The 16,775-nt window shown below is 41.1% G+C and overlaps 1 long non-coding RNA gene across 1 annotated transcript in view; it reads right to left on the reverse strand.

Annotated features, from left to right (window-relative positions):
• Nucleotides 1-2,218: 2,218 nt before the first annotated feature.
• LOC122563443 overlaps nt 2,219-16,775 on the reverse strand; it is a 38,255-nt gene continuing 23,698 nt past the window's right edge. Inside the window, exons 2-3 of the long non-coding RNA XR_006315610.1 lie at nt 5,378-5,618; nt 2,219-2,458 (exon numbers count right to left, since the gene is read on the reverse strand). This is a non-coding gene — a long non-coding RNA (uncharacterized LOC122563443). The remainder of the gene's footprint in view (nt 2,459-5,377; nt 5,619-16,775) is intronic.

The raw sequence follows: 16,775 nt of genomic DNA on the forward strand, positions 1-16,775 counted from the left end.
CGAATTGCCTCAAAAATTGTGCACTTTTTCCTGTTTACCTTTATTTCTGGGAACTATAACAGGATTATGGTCAGTGTTCATACAAATACTAACTTACTGTAGATAAGTAGGAAGTAGGAACTTATACCTCGAATTATGTTGTCAGCGTTGAAGAGCACTTCCCCTACAACAGGAGATAGCACCATAAGTGAACTGAAAACCGCAAGGATATCCATCCACCCCCCCATTTCTTCACTGAATCCTGAATATTTAGAAGACTCCATATTCACACATCTCAAGGGCAGAGTTTATAATTCACTCATGGTATTCTGAAATATAAAGGCACACATTCCAACATTGGAACAACATTGTGGGAAAAACACCTCCTGAGAGTTCTTATTATTTCCGGCCATGGTAAGCAAACAAAGGAGCTGGGTGCTGAGCTGCATCCTGACATGAGGCCAGTCTTGTGTACAGACATTGTGTATCAGAGACTAAATGTCTTCCTCCCTTATTAGGAACATGACAGTTGATGCTATTAGCTTAAGGGACCACCGTTTTTCATTAAACATCTTGCAAGAGGATCGGTTCCACTGAAGCGATGATGCTATCAAGGGGATGGAATACCACACACCAGCTTTAATCTAACACATTATGAATGAGCACTTAGTTATTTACTAAGGTCAGCAAACAATTGGCTCTCAAGGTGCGTCCTGTGCCAAGTGAAAGCATCGTTTTGTTTAACCACAGGCAATTGAATGGTATTCTTGATAAATCTTAATTTGTCAGGCGAGTCATTTTGGCCATGATTGCAACAGCTGGCTAGGAACATTTGCCATCAGTGTGATAGGATAGAACGATCATCCATGCAGCCACCCTTGCTGAAGCAGGTGCCCCAGTTACTCATGTAGAAAATGATAAACATTGCCAATGCATAAGCCACCAATGAATAATGGAAATTGGAGGACTATGGTACTTTGTTCAGCATCCTTTAACTTTTTCAAAGTATTTTTGCAAGCACACCGCCAGCTAGAGCATCAGTCACAATTTTTCCGGACCAGAAAATTCAAGGCTGTAGATGACCAGGCTCCTCTACTGTTGGCAGTGGGATGTTGGCTTTGTTGAAAACAGTGAAGTGAGCCCTGGGCCCCAGTTTGCATATGGAAAACATGGTCAGCAAGGCAGGCTTGCAAGTTGCACCCATCAGAAACTTTGCAAAGTTTGTTACAGCCCTTAAAGAGGACGTTTGAATGCCCTTGAGTTCAGAAAATGCAAACATGGACAAGGCAGCATCTGAGACTCACCATTTACTGGTCACAACCTGCATGGTAAAGCAATTTTCCGGCTCGCTATGAAGATAGAAACTATTATGAAATTGTTTGGAATGAATTTATTGGTTCGCTTGTGGCACAGTTGGTAATGTCCGTACATCTGGGCCAGAAGTTGTGTGTTCAATCCCACTTCCGGACTTGATGGCAGATGGAACACAACATGGGAAATTGTGAGGTCATGTACTTTGGTAGGAAGAATGCAGGCAGGGAATATTTTCTAAATGGAGAGAAAATTCAGAAATCTTATGTGCAATAGGATTGAGGAGTTCTCGTGCAGGATTCTCTAAAGGCTAACTTGCAGATTGAGTTGCTAGCTATGGAGGCAAATATAACATTGGCATTTATTTCAAGACAACTAGAATATAAAAGCAGGGATGTACTTCCGAGGCTCTGTAAGGCCCTGGTCAGACCTTATTTAGAATATCGTGAGCTATTTTGGGCCCCTTACCTCATGAAGGATGTATTGGCCCTGGAGCGGATCCAGAGGAAGTTGACAAGGATGATCCCAGAAATGAAAAGCTTAACATATGAGGAACGTTTGAAGACTCGGGTCTATACTCAATAGACTTTATAAGGATGAGGGGGGAGTCTGATTGAAACATACTGAATACCAAATGGACTGAACAGAGTGGATGGTAGGAGAGACTAGGATCCAAGGGCAACGCCTTAGAGTAAAGGGAAGACAAATTTGAATGGGGATAAGGAGAATCTTCTTCAGCCAGAGAGTGGTGAATCTATGGAATTTATTGCCGTGGAAGGCTGTAGAGAACAGGTATATTTAAGACAGAGATATATTTAAGATTGAGTATATTTAAGACAGAGATAGATAGGTTCTTGATTGTCAAGGAGATCAAAAGTTACAGGGCGATGGCAGGAGAATGGGGTTGAGAAACTTATCAGCAATGATTGAATGGCAGAGCAGACTCGATGGGCCAAATAGCCTAATTTCTGCTCCTATGTCTTATGGTCTTTTGAGATAGGCTTTCACAATGCAATCAAAGAGGCTGAATGATGGTCAGTGAATCCTTTCAGTACATCTGACGGTAGGTGTAAGAATAAAGGAGATCTCTGGTCTGGCACTTCCAATATTAATCATGGAGCAATCCAACACAAGTCTATGGTTGCCAATAACTCTTCAGGCTTGATATCTGAAGAGAGAGTGAGAGTGAATGTTATTTACCCATATGAATCGTTTGGTATATAGCATCACAGGAACAAGGTAAGTTAATATATGATGTAATAGCTGGAGCAGTGTTGACCAGCATGTAGTATGTGCTGAAAATATGTTGCTGGAAAAGCGCAGCAGGTCAGGCAGCATCCAAGGAACAGGAGAATCGACGTTTCGGGCATAAGCCCTTCTTCAGGAAGCCCTTCCTGAAGAAGGGCTTATGCCCGAAACTCTGATCTCCAGCATCTGCAGTCCTCACTTTCTCCAGCATGTAATATGTGTAAAAGGATCTCTACGCTTACACAGGATCTGCTCAGATGAGGAGGAATATGATGGGCATTTCGAAGTGCTCAAGGATGCCCTCATAAGAAAGGGGTATGATGCCCAACTCATCGACCGCCAGTTCCGACATGCCACAGCGAGAAACTTTAATGACCCCTTCAGGAGACAGACCTGAGCTGCAACAGACAGGGTACCCTTCATTGTCCAGTACTTCCCAGGAGCCAAAAAACTACGCCATATTCTTCACAGTCTGCAACACATTATCGATGAGGAGGAGCACCTCGCCAACACCTTCACCATGCCTCCACTTCTCACCTTTAAACAACCACCCAACCTCAAACAGATCGTTGTTCGCATCAAACTGCCTAGCCTTCAGGAGAACACCATACATCTGTCACAGCAGATGCTGAAAGACATGTCAGAATGTCTACACAGATGCCACCATTACACATGGGGACGCCATCCACCATGTACGCGGCAGGTACTCATGTGACTTGGCCAACATTGTCTATCTCATATGCTGCAGGTAAGGATGCCCTGAGGCATGATACATTGGTGAGACCAAACAGAGGCTACAGAAACAGATTAATGGACACCACACAATCAACAGACAGGAGTGTTCCCTCCCAGTCGGAAAACACTTCAACGGCCTTGGACCTTCGGGTGACTGTCCTCCAAGGTGGACTTCAGGCCAGTCAACAACGAAAAGTAGCTGAGCAGAGGCTGATAGCCAAGTTCGGTAACCACGGGGATGGCCGCAAACGGGACCTTAGGTTCATGTCTCACTACAGCTGACCCCACTGCACTACACACACATGCACACACATCCCCACACACACTCTTATGCACACACTCACTTGGTCTTCTCTGCATACACAGATATATGTTTGTGGAGTGAATTTGTACTTGCAGAAATATACTTTATATTACTCAAAAAATGCATAAATCCATGTAAAATGCTGTAAATCCCACTTTAGAAATAGAATCAGTCTGAGCTAACATTGAGACACAAACAGACCTTAACTTCATACCTTCAATGCATAATCTGAGTTGACATGACACCTATTGTTAAAAGCTATCTTGAGAATGTAACTTCAACAAAGCTGTTGGATTTACATATGAAGGAACTAAAACTAACATGATCATTCAAAAAGATGAAAGACTCAAGCTAAATTTCTTCAATATTACATTCCGTGACACAGCAATCGTGTTGCTATAAATTCTGTGTTGTATGATTCTGCTCCAACAACCAACTAATGAAGAAACAGTGCTTTGAAAGCTCGTGCCTCCAAATAAACCTGTTGGACTGTAACCTGGCGTTGTGTAATTTTTAACTTTGTCCACCACAGTCTAACACCAGCACCTCCAAATCAATCTTTGAATTATGTTATTCTTTAGCAAAGAACCTTTGTTTAGTTTATCAATCACTGTCATAGGTTTGGTACATTGATACAATATCATTCAAACTTCATAGCTGGAGCTAATGAGCAAATATACAAGATGTTCAGTGATCTTCTATCCTCAATTGAGTATGGTGAACAGATTACAAGTTGTCACTTATGCTATCATCTCGGGTACAAAGTTATGAATGTGGAGGGTGATCAGCTCTGACAGTAACTTTGGTACTAAATATGGCTCCAGTTACTGCAATGACATCTTATAGTTCTGCACTCAAGAGTTTCAAACTGGAGATTATTCCAAAAGTCCTTAAATTGTCTCTAGCTCAGCCTGAAACAGATGGAAAACCTCAGTTACTTTTTACAATGAGGACATGAGGCTTCTCTCAGACATATTCTGGGAGTTGTGCTCAATAAAGATGAATCCTTGAGTATTGCCAGCAACAAATGTGAGCTGTTGTTAGATTGTTAGGTTTTGTCTCTCATGCACATGAGGCACTATGGAATATAAAGATTGTTTTCCTCTCTAATTTTATAATGTTATTGACAAAGTTACATTAATTCGAGTTTTGAGAGTTGTTGTTTAACAAATCGAAGCTTCAAGCCAAACGACATAAATCCTTTTCACAAAAATAATATAGTCAATACTAAGTAAACAAAAAGGAACCAGTAATAATTGGTTACAAAGGGAGTTTAGTATGATTGAGGGAGTCAAGACAAGTCAGTAACAAGTATGGTTGAAATGTAAATAGAAACATAACTTTTAGCTTTCCTGTTGCATCCTTTCTGTTTTCTCTCAGCCACCTTCCCCCTACATCTTGTAAACTGGGTGGTGCCCATAATGAACACATGAGCTGGGATGCAACTATATGATGATGATACTGTCACTCCAGGAGCCCAGGTAAGGTTCTGGGAATATGGCTTAGAATCCCAGCATGCAGCTACTGGACCATTAATTCAATTTCCAAATGTGGAATTAAAAGCTTGGCTCAGTTATAGTGACCATGGTAACTGATATAAATTAACAGAAAACCCGTTTATGAATGCCCTTTATGGAAGGAAATATAATGTCTTTCCCTTGTCTGGTTTACATGTGACTCCAATTCACAACAATATAATTGACTCATTGCTGTCCTTTGATGTGGTCAGGCAAGCAATTCAGATCAAGGGCAATTAAGGATGGGCAACAAATGCTGGCCTTGCCAAGAAATCAAACTTACCACCAAATCTGGATACCAATCTCTTGTATTAATTACCAATAGATTTGAACATTGGCAAGTCCCAGGAATGGTAGCTGATGAATCCTTGCTGAAATGTAAAGCTTATGACTCCTAGAAGAGGAAGGGATTGGAATTGACTGTCATGCCTCATGATTGAGCAGCCTGCCAGCCCTTATAGATGTTGAGTGGGTACCATGATCAAACACTGGAGGAGCAGCTGATCTGATCCTGCATTACAGCCCTAAGGAAGTCAAAGAAGAAGCAGAAAATCAATGTCAACTTCTCCCCCATTGAATAGCCTGATTTAACTGTTACACAAAACAAGCATTGTCAACTTACGTTGACCAGCCATGCTTCTTCTATACTCATCCCTCTCACGAATAGCAAAGTCGTGGAATAGAACACTATTGCTGCCTCATACATCAAGTCTGAACAGAAAGCATTCCCCAGTCAGCAGCGATGGTAGAGAGCTGAAGAGATCATCTTCCTTTCTGTTCTGACAAATGTGCCTGAACCTAACATCAGGAGTGAAGCCTCTATTCTGTTCACTATTGCATACATTAGTTGTCCCTGGCTGCTTTTGCTAAATTATTGACAAATATTGATACAAACCCTCTGTAGGATGTAAAATTAGACAGAACCTTAGCAAAATCTTTTTCTAAAGGGCTCCAAAGGCTCAATAAAACAGACTAATCTGTCTATCTAATTGAATGTGTCCTGGGATGATGGAAAAACCTCAACTTGCAGTTCTATCCTGAAATTCCACAGTGACCAATTGAGAAAAGAATGACAACTTCTTTCATCTCAAGCATTGAGGGGCTCTCATGAAGGAGCAAATGGAGGTGGATTTACAATCTGTTATGTTTTCTTCTTGTTTGATTTGGGGAAGAAACTAGATGCGTGTAGAATTTGTTTCATTCTTGTAGTAATTTTGTTTCATTGGATTGTGGATATTGATAGCAAGGTCAATATTTTATTGCCCATTTCTAATTGTTCTGAGAGGTAGAGATGTGGTCTTTGTGGTGTAGGGACACCCACACTGCTAATAGGAAGGCATGTCCACGTTTTTGACCTAGCAGCAGTGAAAGAAAGGTAATATAGTTTCAGTCGGTAGGTATGTGGTTTAAATGAAAACTTCATAGAATCCCTACAGTGTGGGAAGAGGCCATTTGGCCCAATGTGCCTACACCGACCCTCTGAAGAGCATCCCATCCAGACCTAGCCCCCCAATCCTATCCCCATAACCCCACATTTCACATAGCTAACCCACTGACCATGCACATCCCTGAATGTTACAGACAAATTACCATGGAGAAAGTGAGGACTGCTGATGTTGGGGATCAGAGTCGAGAGTGTGGTGCTGGAAATGCACACATGGTCAGGCAGCATCCGAGGAGCAGGAGAATTGGCGTTTTAGACAGAAGCCCCTCATCAGGATAGAGGAATTTAGCATGGCCAATTTACCCTTACCTGTACATCTTTGGACTGTGGGAGGAACCCAGAGAGGTAAAACAAGTAAACTTCACACAGTCACCTAAGGCAGGATTTGAACCCAAGTCCCTGGTGCTGTGAGGCAGCAGTGCTAACCTCTGAGCTACCATGTCACCCCACTTGCAGGCAGAGGTACCTGCTTCTCTTATCCTTCTCGGTGGTACAGGCTGCAGTTTTGGAAGGTAATGTGGAAAGAGCCTTGCTGCAGTTCATTTTGCAGATGGTACATACTGTTGCCACAATCTGCTGACAATGGAGTGATTAAATGCTTATGTGGTAGACATGGTAACAATCAGTTGGAATGTTTTGCCCCGTATTTGGAGCTTACTTAATCAAATTTGTAGGGAAGGGCTATTCTGTCACACTCCTAACTTATGCCTTGATAATAATGACCCAGCTTTGAGTACTAAAGAGCTGAGATACCTACTACAGAATTCCCAACTTCTGAGCTGAGTTCATTTATATAGTAGGGCCAGTCACATTGTTGTTCAATGTTGGCCCCCAGCATTTTGATGGTATAACAATTGGTACAACTGTTGAATATCAATGGGAGGTGATGATGTTCTCTGTTGTTGGAGATGGTCATTGCACAGCATGTTGCGAGAATGTTCTTTGACCAATTAAGTCCAAGTCTCAATATGTTGTTGCATTCTTATGTAGATTCGCATAATCTGAGGAGTTGCATATAGAATTGAAATCTGATGGCAATAAAATCCAAAACAAGATAATGTTCCAAATTTTGTTTACTGATCAGCAACTAATCAGCAAAATCAAGATTGACTAGCATTATTTTCTTCACCTCCGATAGTTTGTAAACAGTCCGGAATAATGGAAATATTAATCTTGGATCCATGCATGTTGGTTGAGTGCAAATTAAATGAATTTGAATGTTTTAGCTCCGTTTCCAACAGAACATTGCTAAAACTGATAACAGCTGCAATATCTCACTTTTCAAGTGTAGATGAAATTCAGTTAAGTGTTAGATCTGTTGGGAGATACATTCTAATTTATAATCATTGACTTCTGTCCTACCCAAACGGAAAACTTTGCAAGCTGTACTATTAACTTGGAAATTTGGAAACCTTTAAAATGGCAAGAGAACAGCTAGCAAACAAAAGGTAGAATATAAATGTGATTCATTTTACTGTTTTTTGTACTGGCTCAAGCTGAACAGTAAATATTGCATTCAGTTCTGGTCACCAAATTAGGAGGCAAACATCCATAGCTTGATAATGCTGTGCAGACGGAATGTGAGTCTTCACGACAGCAAGATACAGTGCAAAGAAAAGTTGGCAAACATTGGATTCATTAGTATTGAATTTTAAAATTCTTCTACTTGTAGCTAATTCTTCCCTACCTTTGTACCCTCTTCCAATCCGACAAATCTTTGAGGTCCTTGACCTCCTCCAATTCTGGAATCTGCCACAGCAGATGGTGGAATTTGAATTCAATAAATTTCTGGAATTACGATTCTAATGATGACCATTGTCGATTGTTGGGAAAAACCCATCTGGTTCACTAATGTCCTATAGGGAAGAAAACTACCATTCTTACCTGGTCTGGCCTATATGTGACTCCAGACCCACAGCAAGGTGGTTGACTTTTAATTGACCACTGGCCAATTAGGGATGGGCAATAAATGCTGGCCCAGCCAGTGATGCCCTCATCCTATGAACGAATAAAAAATAAACTTACACACATCTGATTTTAGTCTGTTTACATTTGTTACTAGACTCTAATCATCTTTGCTCCCATCTCTAGCATTTCCTTTCTAAACATCTCCTACTCTGCCATTAACTCTACTTTTAAGCCACTCCATAAATCTACCTGTTTGACAAAGCTTTTAGTTATCCATCCTGATATCTCCTTCTGTAGCTCAGTGTCAACATTGATCATGTTTTTCATAAGTGCCTTTTTTACCTTTTGGTTAAAGATTGGTTAAATCTTTGGTTAAAGATTGCACATTCTCCCCGTGTCTGCGTGGGTTTCCTCTGGGTGCTCCAGTTTCCTCCCACAGTCCAAAAATGTGCAGTTAGGTGAATTGGCCATGCTAAATTGCCTGTAGTGTTAGGTGAAGGGGTAAATGTAGGGGAATGGGTCTGGGTGGTGCGCTTTGGCGGGTCAGTGTGGACCTGTTGGGCCGAAGGGCCTGTTTCCACACTGTAAGTAATCTAATCTAATCTAATCTAATTAAAATTAAAACTCTTGTTGAGATGGACAAAATGACATTCTTTGTCTATATTGACCTTTCTGTATATACCAGTCCCAGGTGATCATTTTGTGAAAAGGCCATAATCAGGAGCAGAGGTGCATCGAAGCTGATGATACCTAACAGTCAAAGATTACATACAGACAAATGAGAACAGATTACAATTGCGGCAATTGCATAAGTACCACGAGGGGAAGTATGAACATTCACATCATTTCTGTTTAGTGTATATTTTTTAAAACTATAAAGTTTCTAAGCTTGAAACGCTTTTGGTCAAACTCCTTGAACTGATCTGCAAGTTTGGCTTGATTCTAAAAGATTGCGAACAATTTGCAAATTGCTGCTGGCAAGTTCATGCAAAATTTATAACAATGACAGTTGTTTTCTGATTCCTTAAACTCTTTTTCATCTTTTATTCTCTTTGTCACAAAACTTTTATTCCTCCTGACCCCAAACCTCTATAAAATATTCAATGATCTGCAAGATCTGTAGAACAATTTGAAAGAGACAGACCGAGATGTGGCAGTAATTGACTGAATTGAAAGGATGCATGTCTAAAGATTTTACTTTTGTGGTTTATTCCTTTCTCCACATGTGTTAATTGGCTTTAATATAAAATAACTGCAGATCAAAACTCATTCCAAGATCCATCTGGGACTCAGACACAGCTGGATATGAGTTATAGTCTCAGTTAGTTTCTGTTACTTTGGGTTTCAAACTCTGGAGAAAGGAGGAAGATTTCTTCATTAAAATGTCTAAAAATCATTTCCCCAACCATTTCACACATCAAAAACATATCATCAGTAGCAGAACCTCCTTTCTGAATTGCCATTTATGTTACAGTACTCCCCAGACATAAATAAAGTAACACAAGCACAGATAACCTGAGGTGGTGTTATGGAATTATGTAGATTTTACAGTACAGAAAAAAAAAACATTCAGCCCAATTGGCTCATTCTGGCAGTTATATTCTATACAAGTGCTCTCCCTCCCTAAGCCATCAAATCATATCAACAAAGATGATTGTTTATCTATAAATATTTCTTTAATTGCCCTCAGAGGGGGAGAGAAGTGAGCAAATGCTGGTATCACAGGTAAGCCAGTACTTACTAACCATCCTAAATTGCCTTTGAGAAGGTAGTACTGAGCCACCTTATTGAATTGTTGAATTCTCGATTTGAGGTGAAAGTGACTAAAAGCCTACAGACCATAGGACTACTCTCGCATTACAGTGAGATGAATGGTAGTGGATTAATATGAAGGTCACCATGTTTTAGGTGAGGAGTGAAGTTAAGAAGGTGAACCTTTCACAGTAACTTCAACCTTAGACACTGAGTGAATCAGGTTATCTGCCTATGACAGGCATACAATTGGAGCCTCATCCTGTCTTCATTCAATGTATGAAAGCAACATAATGGTCCATTAAACCAGCCCCTCATGAAAGTTGGAAAATCATAATTCCCAAATCCTACATAACCCTCTCCCAACCATCCACATGCAGCATCTTGGATAAAAATGTAAAAGCCTAACTATTTTTTCCCTAGATTCCATGCAAACCCAAATTTTTAACCTTGCTGAGCTCTCATTACTCCCGGGGAATTAAGCCCCAGCTGCATTATTCAGTGCCACATCAAGTGGTATAACATAGGCACTGAGCAGTCAGACAGCAATACACCAGATTCTTTGATGAATCTTAAAATCCTGAACGAACAACTGTTACACACTTGTTCTGTTCTTCGTCAGTGCCAAAGAGGTTGATATGAAGAAAATATCCAGTGGGAGAGATTTTTGCAATGCCTCAAGACACCCAGTAAACACATACGCAGTCTCTGGAATGAATTGTTCATTTAATTGTGCTTTGGTTTCTAGTTTAATTAAGGATTTCTGGCTTCCCATGTGTAGCAGGTGAAATCAAATGTCAGAACTGAACAATATTTCAGAACTGATTTGACAAGACAGCAATAAATCGCATGAGGTGTTTAAGAGGGAAAGCGTGATGAACAACTCACAGCAGCTAGATACTTCAGTCAACAGAGACCAAGCGAGCAGGGATGAGATCATCAGTAAAATTATTTTGGAGCAGGTAGCTAACACAAGGTGTGAATTAGCTAAATTAACATCGGTAGATGTAACCATTAAACCAACTTATTAACAGCTGTCTGTACCAAAAGTCACACCATCAGATTGAGTGACTGGTTAGACAGATTTCCAGATTAATTTATGTTGTTAAACTTGAAAGGGTGCAGAAAAAGGATGTTGCTGGGGTTGGAGGGTTTGAGCTATAGGGAGAGGCTGAATAGACCTTATAGAGGTTTATAAAATTAAGAGGTGTATAGATAGAGTGAATAATCAAGGTATTTTTTTTGCCCAGGGTAGGGGAGTTCAAAACTAGAGGACATCAGTTTAAGGTGAGAAGGAAAAGATTTAAAAGTGACCTAAGAGACAACTTTTTAACAAAGAAGAAGGGTGCATGTATGGAATGAGCTGCTTGTGGAAGTGGTGGAGGCTGCTACAATTACAACATTTAAGGGACATCTGGATGGGTATATGAATAGGAAGGGTTTAGAGGGATATGGGCCAAGTCCTGGGCAAATCTGACTAGATTAGTTTAGGATATCTGGTCGGCATGGATAGGAAGGGTTTAGAGGGATATGGGCCAAGTCCTGGGCAAATCTGACTAGATTAATTTCGGATATCTGGTCGGCATGGATGAGTTGGAATGAAGGGTCTGTTGCTGTGCTGTACATCTCTATGTCTTTATGACTCTATAATTCATCAGCACTGTTCAAGGATTCTGAGGAATTCAGGAGAAAGGGAAATTCAAAGTTTGTGAGAAGATTTGTAGCTTGGGTGCTCATTGTTGTGGTTCTGTTCGCCGAGCTGGGAATTTGTGTTGCAGACGTTTCGTTCCCTGTCTGTGACATCCTCAGTGCTTGGGAGCCTCCTGTGAAGCGCTTCTGTGATCTTTCCTCCGGCATTTGTAGTGGTTTGAATCTGCTGCTTCCAGTTGTCAGTTCCAGCTGTCCGTTGCAGTGGTCGGTATATTGGGTTCAGGTCGATGTGCTTATTGATTGAATCTGTGGATGAGTGCCATGCCTCTAGGAATTCCCTGGCTGTTCTCTGTTTGGCTTGTCCTATAATAGTAGTGTTGTCCCAGTCGAATTCATGTTGCTTGTCATGACATCATCATCTGACACTGCATCACTACCTATGATTGCCTTTCATCTGCTTATCATTCAGTAGTTATTTAATACTACACTTACCCACAGGTCTCTGACTCTACTTATTCTATTGCATTCCATTATAGTATGTTATGAAGAGGTGGGTGTACTGTACCTTTAAGAAAGATAAAGGCTAGCAGAACTACCCGACAGCACCAAGTGTTCTCAACAAGATACAATACAGCATATGGTCCAGCAGTTAGTGTAACTGGTTGCCTGGAGAAAAGAAAAATTTGAATTCGGCCAATCAGTTTAAATTCTACCCCAAATACCAACCTCCAATCAAATTTGAATTTAGTATATTGACAACCTTAAAAGCCAATGACACAATCCGATGATTTGGGGATATAAGACCAGGGAAAATTGAACAGTTGGGAGGAGAACTGCCAAAAGACCAACAGATCTAGGCTGCTAGTCAGAACTGTCTGAGAGGTACCTGTCTAGAAAAGGAGTTTGCACAGAGAAAAACATTGACACGACTTGGAGAACAAATCTGCAAAGAGAAGATTCAACAGATATCGAGAGTGTGATGCTGGAAAAGCACAGCAGATCAGGCAGCATCCAAGGAGCAGAATTGATGTTTCTGGCATAAGCCCATCATCTGGACCTGAAACATCAATTCTCCTGCTCCTTGGATGCTGCTTGACCTGCTGTGCTTTTCAACCACCACACTCTCGACTCTGATCTCCAGCATCTGCAGTCCTCACTTTCTCCTACAAGATTTGTCTGCTGTCTGGTTTTGAAATTTGAATTTTTCATTAAGTCTGGATCGGGGTTTTTATCGGACAAGCATTACAGAAGGGAAAGTAAAAGATTAGAGGAAGGAATTGTAAATAGTTGTGAGTTAATTATTCTCTTCACAAAATAAAGTTGTTACTTTTACTTTAATTCTTGACCTCTTGGATTTTCACAGATTGCTGCATGAGATAAATCTTTTCTGTGTTGCTGGTTTAAATTAAGCAGGAGGGTTTACCCGTGTCGTAGCAATTATATTTCGAACAACTAAACGTGTGAATAAATAATTAATTAGATATAAGCCATATCACATCACCACTTCACAAAGTCATGAAAAGCATAATATAAAGGTAAGACTTTGTATATCTTTGTGGAAAGCAGGCAGACTTTGTTAGATTTAACAGAACGAGGATGGAACAAAATTTCCTGGAATATTCCAGGAGTACTCTATCCACAGTGTAATTAACATGGATAGCAGTGACAACTGAAGGTCAATGTATACTATTTCATCAGCAGAATATAAAATGCCAGTACAAATGTGGCTTAAGTATCAGCCTAACTGTGCTCTCTCCACCATATTCCTATTGTTCATGGTGGAATTCATACTTTCCACCATCTCCAGGCCTTAGAACTTCAAGGATATTAGGTTAAGACATTACGACCAAAATATTTCACTCTCAACATTGCTTCATAGTACAAAAAGTAAGCTAAACAAAAAAATAAATCAAACCTTTGGTGTTGGAATTAAGATGGGACAGCGGGGGGATTTCATTATTTCATGAATTTGAAGATGTAACTCTGAAGTTGGACGAGGGAGATCCAGTAGATGTAGTGTACCTGGACTTTCAGAAAGCTTTTGATAAAGTCCCACATAGGAGGTTAGTGAGCAAAATTAGGGCGCATGGTACTGGGGGCAAAGTACTAACTTGGATTGAAAGTTGGTTGGCTGATAGGAAACAAAGAGTAGTGATAAACAGCTCCATTTTGGAATGGCAGGCAGTGACCAGTGGGGTACCGCAGGGATCAGTGCTGGGACCGCAGCTTTTTACAATATATGTTAATGATATAGAAGATAGTATTAGTAATAACATTAGCAAATTTGCTGATGATACTAAGCTGGGTGGCAGGGTGAAATGTGAGGAGGATGTTAGGAGATTACAGGGTGACCTGGACAGGTTAGGTGAGTGGTCAGGTGCATGGCAGATGCAGTTTAATGTGGATAAATGTATGGTCATCCACTTTGGTGGCAAGAACAGGAAGGCAGATTACTACCTAACTGGAATCAATTTAGGTAAAGGGGCAGTACAAAGAGATCTGGGTGCTCTTGTACACCAGTCAATGAAGGTAAGCATGCAGGTACAGCAGGTAGTGAAGAAGGCTAATAGTATGCTGGCTTTCATAACAAGAGGGATTGAGTATAGAAGCAAAGAGGTTCTTCTGCAGCTGTACAGGGCCCTGGTGAGACCACACCTCGAATACTGTGTGCAGTTCTGATCTCCAAATTTGAGGAAAGACATTCTGGCTATTGAGGGAGTGCAGCGTAGGTTCACGAGGTCAATTCCTAGAATGGCGGGACTACCTTACACTGAAAGACTGGAGCGACTGGGCTTGTTAACCCTTGAGTTTAGAAGGTGGAGAGGGGATCTGATTGAGACATATAAGATTATTAAAGGATTAGACACTTTGGAGGCAGGAAACATGTTTCCGCTGATGGGTGAGTGCCGAACCAGAGGACATAGCTTAAAAATACGGAGTAGAACATTTAGGGCAGAGATGAGGAGAAACCTCTTCACCCAGAGAGTGGTGGCTGTGTAGAATGCTCTGCCCCAGAGGGCAGTGGAGGCCCAGTCTCTGGATTCATTTAAGAAAGAGTTGGATAGAGCTCTCAAGGATAGTGGGATCAAGGGTTATGGAGATAAGGCAGGAACAGGATACTGATTAAGGATGATCAGCCATGATCATATTGAATAGTAATGCAGGCTCGAAGGGCAGAATGGCCTACTCCTGCACCTATTGTCTATTGTCTAAATCCGTGATATTGTAAACCTGCCGATTCAGTTGAAATCAGTCTATTTTGGATGAATATTTTAAAAAGACCATGAGGGCACTTATTGGATAACTTTTTCCTAGAACTGCCTTACAAGATGGGCTGAATGGCCTCTTTCTGTTTGATAAGATTCTATGAAGCATAGCTCTTAAATACTGTCAAACTGTTGTATTAGGTTTTCCCAGTTTACTCCACTGATTCTCCCCAATGGCTGAAGAGGTAATTATTTTTTCAATTATGTTTAAATTACATTTTAAAAGAAAAAATCTATCATTTTATCCCAGCAGCTCCCACACCATCAATCTTTAGATCTCAATCACAGGATTTTCCCTCCCTCATTAACTTGAAGCAAGTAAGCATAAAAGGGTATTACTGAATTTGACTATCATTTAATTCACACATTTACAGTCCGATACAAAGAAATCCCTGGCAATAATGTGGGAATAGGGTGCTCAGTCCTGGTATCAATACTGCACTGTTGCAAACAGTCTGAGTCACTTTCTCTGTTACTTCTAACTGTATGCAAAGTGGATTAATTTCCACTTGTGCTTTGTATTGAATGTCTAGATATGGGCATATTCTCTATCTGAAAACATTGCTACCTCTGATCAATATTTCTGATTGCAGTTTTGAATACAGAATTTAATTCTCACAAAGCCATTCTGCTCCCTTCGAGATCATCATGTTCTTGAGTTCTACACTCTGTTCACTTGACTATATTCCTACAAAACCAATATTCACATCTACCTGCCAGATTAACAGATACTAGCAACTCTCTCTCTCTTTACAGGCAGTGTGTCCCACTTCATTAAATCTGTCACCATCACCCTATTTCTTAATCAATAAAACAACTTTAAGCTTTTGCCTCCCAAATCCATGCCATTGCTTCTGGAACTTTCCTTCAGAATCCATTCAGTCAGGATTCCACATTGTCATAATGTTGATACTGTAGTAATGTTACAAATGATATCATGTATAGGCTGTGATAAAGACCTTTTTCAGGATCTGTCTGCAGCTTGCAGCACAGTTGACCACTGTGGTCAACCCTGGGAGAGAGTGAGGACTGCAGATACTGGAGATCAGAGTCAAAAGGTGTGGCGCTGGAAAAGCACAGCCAGTCAGGCAGCATCCGAGAAGCAGGAGAATCAGCGTTTCAAGCATAAGCTCTTCATCAGGAATGTGGGGGTGGACCCAAGGGGGCTGAGAGATAAATGGGAGGGAAGTGGGGCTGGGGAAAGGTAGATAGGAATGCAATAGGTAGATGAAGGTGGGGAGTGATGGTGACAGGTTGGAGCAGAGGGTGGAGAGGGTAAGTGGGAAGGGAGATGGACAGGTAGGACAGTTCAAGAGGGCAGTGCTGAGTTAGAGGGTTGGATCTGGGATAAGGTGGGGGGTGGTGATGATAGGTTAGAGTGTCCTTTTGAACTGTCCTACCTGTCCATCTCCCTTCCCACCTATCTGCTCCACCCTCCTCTCCGACCTTTCACCTTTACCCCACCTTCATCTACCTATCACATGCCCAGCTACCTTCCCCCAGCCCCCACCCCCCTTCCCAAAGGTCTCTCAGCGACCTTTGGCACACACACCTCTGCCTGCCCCACACTCCTGAAGAAGGGCTTATGCTCGAAATGTCAACTTTCCTGCTCCTCGGATGCTGTCTGACATGTTGTACTCAGCTTCCTTAATGCCGTCCAG

The sequence above is a fragment of the Chiloscyllium plagiosum genome, chromosome 27, assembly GCF_004010195.1.
Source record: "Chiloscyllium plagiosum isolate BGI_BamShark_2017 chromosome 27, ASM401019v2, whole genome shotgun sequence".
Lineage (NCBI taxonomy): Eukaryota > Metazoa > Chordata > Chondrichthyes > Orectolobiformes > Hemiscylliidae > Chiloscyllium > Chiloscyllium plagiosum.